The 6754-nt window shown below is 37.2% G+C and overlaps 1 non-coding gene across 1 annotated transcript; it reads left to right on the top strand.

Annotated features, from left to right (window-relative positions):
• The first annotated feature begins 301 nt into the window (after positions 1 to 301).
• On the top strand, positions 302 to 408 carry LOC147277836 (small nucleolar RNA R71). Its single transcript, XR_015124149.1, has one exon. It is a non-coding gene; the product is annotated as a small nucleolar RNA R71 (small nucleolar RNA).
• Positions 409 to 6754: the final 6346 nt, after the last annotated feature.

Below are 6754 nucleotides of genomic sequence, written 5' to 3'. Positions count from 1 at the left end.
TCCTTGCACACTCATCATCTTCTCTTGAGCCAAAGATAACTTCTGCACCATAGTCTTGATTTCCAAAATCTGTCCCTCCATGGTGTTCGGCACATCAGCTACCTCATACAACCCTCTCTTTGGTCCTCCTCTTGCACGATTGGAATCCCATTGTTGAGAACTCAAAGAAAGCGACTCAAACAATTTTGTAGCCTCATCCTCCGTTTTGGACATGAATGCACCACCACATGCCGAATCCACCTTGGCTTGGTCTCTCTCCAATAATCCCTGATAAAAACAGCAAATCACATACCAAGGAGATAGGTTATGGTGTGGGCAGCTAGTAAGTAACTCATTGAATCTGTCCCAAGTTTCATGGAATGGCTCGTCCGCCTTCTGCACAAATCCAAGGATCTCCTTCCGAATCGAATTAGTCTTGGAAATGGAATAGAACTTGTTCAAAAACTTGCTCGAAAGATCATCCCATGTCGAAATGGAACCACTGGGCAGCGAATACAACCACCTCTTTGCCTTGTCCTTAAGCGCAAAAGGGAACATCCTCAAACGGTACTGATCGGCGTTCAGGCCCCTCAATTGTGCGGCTTCACAAACCCCGGAAAACTCCTTCAAGAAATGGATCGGATCCTCCCCATTCAGCCCATGGTAGCTCGGCAACAAGTGAATCTGGCCACTCTTGATTTCGAAATCAGTGGCTATGGTGGCATACCGAATGCACGATGGTTGAGTGGGCAGCGAAGGTGCTGAAAAATGGCTCAGGGGCTGCGGCACTATCTCATTTGCTTCAGCCATGTCGACACTCTCAGTCTCTTCACTACTCGAATCTGATACACTAGGTTGCGGGCTGACTTGTGATGCACTTAAAGCTTCGTCCTTGAGCCTCTCCAACCTAGCAACAAGTTCAGGGTTCATAAAACACACCTAATCAAGAGAAAACACACAATCAGTAGAAAGAATGCATATAAAAGCATGGCATTTATTAAAAACTAAAAATTAGCAAAAACTGAAATCTAACTAATATAACCTAATTCTAATGACTAATTACACCAATTCATTGATATTAGACACCATTCCCCGGCAACGGCGCCAAAAACTTGTTGATGTGTTTTCTTAGAACAAAATAAACAATTATCTCATTCTAAGTTTACTCGCAAGTGCACGAATCGCATCAGTAGCAAAGCGTACAAGCACGAGGTCGATCCCACAGGGAATGGTTAATAAACAACAAATCAATGCCATTAATCACTAGAATAACTAAATGGGGGGTTTTGGAAAGATGGAACACACGCACACATCACCACACGCACACACACTTTATTCTATCTTGCAATGTTAAGTTTTCGGTTTCAAATCAGATAAGCATGCAATAACCATCCAAGGCTAATGACAGTTAATTTGAACACAACATATTAAAGTTTGACAGCTAAAAAGGTTTGGCTAGTTACTTTCTCGCCATTGTTCTCCTAATGCATAAACTAAGAGCTTCTTGGGCCTTCCTTAGCTAGTTAACCTACATGTTCCCTAGTTCAAGCTAGGGCAGCTGTTACCCATGCAGGAGTCATTAAGTTTTATGAGAACGTCAAACATGCACAACATATAAGCTTTGACTATTTCCTTATAGAGGTCGCCCAACCCCACTACCAAGAATAATCCCTTATTCCCTTGTTACTTGTGGTTTAGTGTCTTTGACTATTTCACAGCTAAACCTAACAGATAAACTAGATGCAATTACCCTAAGGTGGCCAGTCAAAGGATGCAAACAACTAGTGACGGGGGTTTTAATAGATAGTGGAAATTTAATACGTGCAAACATCAAACTAACAGACCAAGAGACGGATAAACGATTTGTTAAAGCATACGAATCCATTAATCGACCTACAACTAACATGCAAGATAGAATAACTAACCTACATAATTAAATAAAACAAATAAAAGACAGAAACTAACAAATAAACAAAGTCTCAATTCATGCTTGCAAAAGGAAATCAGAAACGCAAAATTAAAGAAATTAAAAGCATAAACAAATGGAACTCAGCAACATGAATTGAAAGCAATAAAGAGATAACTAAATAAAATCAGATTGCAAAGATTAAATAACAACTAACTAAAATCAGAACCAAAGCTATAAACTAATTAAATTCAGAAACTTAAATTAAATAAATTCAGAAACCAATATCCAACATTAAATCTGAAACTAGAAGGAAAAAAGAAAGCAAAAATCAGAGGTGCAAGCACATGGGGGCTGCGGCAAGGAGAGAGGAAGAAGGAGGCACCTAGCACAAGCAATTGGCTCACGGCAAGGTGAGCTTGGGCTTGTGGCAGCAGGTGATACTTCCCTCTTACTTGTCACGCCACCCTCTCTCTAAACCTCTCTCTGAATTCGGCTCACCTTACAAAAATAAAAGTCTGAAACTAGAACCCTAAAACAGAAAAATAAAACTAGAAGGGAGAGAGGTTTCGGCTGAACTAGGAGGAGAAAAAGTGTTCTCTAAAAGTCTGAATGAGGGGGTTTAAATAGGAGAAGCCTTCCTTGAGAGGCAAGGAAGAGGAAGTTGCGGCTGGCTAGAGTTTGCTCTCCTAGTTCCTTGCGGCATCAGCTAGGGCTGGCTGCACCTTGGGCTTGCGGCATGGGCTGCTCCCTTTGGGCTTAAGTGGCTCACGCCTAGCCTAGCTAGGGTCCCTCCTTGGCGCATGGGCTGGTAGTCTTGGGCTTTGGGCTTGCATGTTGGGCTTCCATTGCTTGCACAAGATGGGCTAGGGTTTCACTCCATGGGCTTCCATCTTGGGCTTGTCACCTTGGGCTTGCGCATGGCCCCTTGTCTTGCTAGGGTTTGCATGGCATGCATGCGCATGCATGGCTGCCATCTACGCCCTTGCGTGTGGCTTTTGGGCTGCTAGGGTTTGGGCCCATGCATGTGCATGCATGGCCCACTTGGTTCGGCATCCCTAGGGCCCATGGGCCCTCCACTTTTGACTTCCCATTTTGCCCCTCATTTCCATTTGAATTCAAATTCATTTTTTCCCTCCATTCATTTCCATGGATGTCCACCACCTTCTGGAAGCTTCTGGAACCTTGAAAAACATTTCCTGGTGCAACTAGGATTTCTTGGAAATGAGAGATTCCTTATCCATTTCGACTTCTCGTAATGACCATATTGCCCCTGGGGTCTCCTAGTGTCACTAGGACTCCTTTCCCTAGTTGGGTTAGGTTTCCTAGTTCAACCAGGATTTCCTGTTCGGATCAGGATTTCACATTTCTGGCTCCGCAATGATGGTTCTGGACTTGATGTTTCCTAGTGTGACTAGGAATCCTCATTTGACTAGGATTTCTGCACTTTTCCTGGTTTGACCAGGATTTCACTCGTTTTCCTGGTTTGACCAGGAAATGTCCCAAAATGGCTCCATTTGCTTCTTTTTCTCATTTATGCTTCATTTGACCTTAAAACACAAAAACAAGACAAGAAACACAAAATAGCGAGTTCTAACACTCTAGGTTAAGGAATTAGTATCATAAAGTGATGCAAAATGCACACTCATCACTTACATGTCATTTTATACTCTCTGATGAGTGATGGATATTTTGTGGGATTAAGATACTATTTATTTATATGTCAAATGAAAAAAAGCTCAAATCAAAGAGATCAATATATTTGTGATCTAATCTAAAAAACTACATTTAAATTTGGTAGTTCAATTGAAAAATTATATGGTCTTCATGCTATACCAAAAAATTATTGAGATTTGGTATTTAATCTTAATTTTCTAATTTATTAATAGTATGTATACATGTTTTTTTTGGTCGAAGGATGTATACATTTATATGGTAATACAATTTTGTATTTGCATAAAATTAACAAATATTTGTCATCGTATGAAGGGATGACCATTTTACCCGTGGGTTTGGGTATCTGCGAGTACCTACTCTATTTGGGTAGTGTGGGTATGGGTAATGGGACGAGTATGAGTATACATGTTAATACCCGTATAAAAAATGGCCGGATATGGATAATACCCGTGGTTTACCTAAACCCTCTATTTTAAAATTTAATTTTTTTTTATCATTAAATTCAAGTATAATGAACCTGAAATTTAAATTTAAATTACAATTAAACTAATCAATGAATATAAATAGGAAAACAGAAAAAACATATGGATCAATTAAACTGAAAAACGTAAATTAATAGATCAATTTTTTTTTGGTCGAAAACTAATGGATCAACTAAACTGTTGCAATATTTGATATATTGCAACATGATTGAAGTAGGGAGTGGAGCTTGGCCAAAAAAAGAAATAGGGAGCGGAGAGAGAGAGAGAGAGAGAGAGAGAGAGAGATATATATATATATATATGTTATATAATTGTAATTGTTCATAATAACATGTAACTATGTACTGTAAGAGTGGTAAAAAAAACTATGTATTGTAAGAGCTGATCTTTATAAAAATAAAATAAAAAAACAAAAACTGAAATCAAGACAAAAAAAAATCAGGAATGTTGGGTTTTTGGTTGGGTTTGGGTAACCCATTACTTTGGTGGGGCGAGTAAGGGTAATACCCATTATACTATGAGGTGGGTTACATGGGTATGAGTTTGATAAATTTTTCACCGAAATGGGTTTGATTTTGTGGGTATCTGCCCGCTGGGTCAAATGGTCATCCTTACGTATGATTGATTTCTAGTACGTTAAAACTACCTCATGAAGAGGTCTGTTTTTTTTTTTTTTTAATTTGTTTTATTGGAGGGAATTTGAAAATCTCTTAAGAAATATCACTATATTAATCATTTTAATCATCTTATGTTCTAAATTTGTAAGAAATTTTGACCATAAATTTAAGAACAAAAAGATAGTACAATCATTTTTTGCTTCTTTAGTTCAATTTTCATTTGAAAAAAAAAAAAATTCAAATTTTTAGTGTGTTGCGTAATCTACCCTTCTTTTCTACATCCAACTTTCTCTCTTGCCTCAAACTCCTATCACGTTGCACACGCACCATGCGTGTAAGCACTCTAACCTCTTCGATCTTTTTTTTTTTTTTTTTTTCTCTTGTTTGTTTTTTTGGGTTGAAATGCAACTTTACTTAACAAGCCACACTTTTTTTTAATGGTCAAGAGTTGAAGACCACTGATGATCTAATAATTTACCCAAGACTTTATGCTCAATAAGAGAGTGGCCCATAATTAAATGATGATATTTTGTAATAATGTAAACTAAAAACGCATAATTAAGGTTCTTAATGATATTTATTATGCTCGTGCATTTGGATTGTGATGTGCAATGTCGTATCAAATTAGCAATTATTTGTTGTCACAAATGTCTTATCCATGAGAAGATTTGTTTAATAGTCTTTTTTTGGTACTCATCCATGAAAAGAGGAGATGGGGTGAATTTTCAAGAGCGAACTACAATGAAGCCCAAAACAAAGGACATCAATATGGCTGAGATTTTGCATTGTTACCACAAACCAAAGGCCATCAATATGGCTGGGGTCGTTGGCATGAATCATCAATGTTTAAATTGACAGGACATTAATTAGAAACCATCTTAGCGTCTTTGGACCCCAAAAAAACAAAAGCAAGGAAAAACGCCACCAAAAATTAATTGAAAAGTTGCATTCATCAAAGTGAAAGAGCTTTTAAAAACTGGAGTTTCATAGGGCGATTATATTGTCATGGAAGTCTGTACTAGCTAGATGATCAAAGGAAATAAAGAATTTCATACAAATACGTTATTATTGCCATATCACATATATAAACTAAACAACACAACCATTGTTCTAAGTTTACTGAAGGTCTCAATCATCAGAAAGATAAATAATGAGAACTTGAAGAGCATTAGACAGAGGATAAAATGTAAAAAAGGCCACATTTGGCATTCTACACGGTTAACACAAAGCTTTTAAACCTTTGCCAAAAATAACAAGGGTAGATGCAAATATTGCCGACCTGGAAAATTGGCATTAAAGGTACATTTTATATATTTCTAAATAATTAATGGATTCACTTATGAGAAAAGTACATGTATATCACATCATTCATTCTTATTTGACTAAATATCATTCCATTCATTATGAAACAAATTGCACAACAAGAAGACATTTTGTAGTTGTGTATCTAATAAAATTTTGTCAAATAATCATTATTTTGTAAGATGCCAGGGGATTAATCACACATTTCCAAAATCATATTTTTCACATCATTCCATTCTCCCCAAACTAAATCCTAAATCCACAAGTAAACACAAAGACCAAAAAGATTCTTACTATATATTGGGGGGGGGGGGGAGGGAGAATATGCATTATTCAAACTCAAGATTGCATTCTTCATGAAACCCAAATTCTTCATCAATCAATCTCAAGTTTGGCCTTATCTAACCTCTAACAATACCCATCTAAAAATTCTCAAAATTCTACACAGCCCAGCTTCCAAAATTACTCCAAAAGGACACCTAAAACAACGCCCCACTGAACAACGTACACTAGGAAGAAAAAAAATTCTCACTTTATGTTCAAGATAATAAGTAACAAATCAGTCTTAGAATACGAGCAATCCACAAAATAGCCAAGACCTCAAAAGCAACCCACATATAAACGTTAAAGCGAAACCCCCCAAATCACACAGTTCTAAACATAAGCAATGATCAAAATTTAAATCTATCCAACATCAGATTGAAATAAAAACTCATTAAAGCACAAACCTGTAAATCACTCATTCGAAAACAAACACTCCACAAACAATCAAAACTCATTTCAAACAATTG

This window comes from Dryas octopetala, chromosome 8 (genome assembly GCF_963921425.1).
Source record: "Dryas octopetala chromosome 8, drDryOcto1.1, whole genome shotgun sequence".
Classification (NCBI taxonomy): Eukaryota; Viridiplantae; Streptophyta; class Magnoliopsida; order Rosales; family Rosaceae; genus Dryas; species Dryas octopetala.
This window is presented reverse-complemented; position numbering and strand designations above follow the sequence as displayed.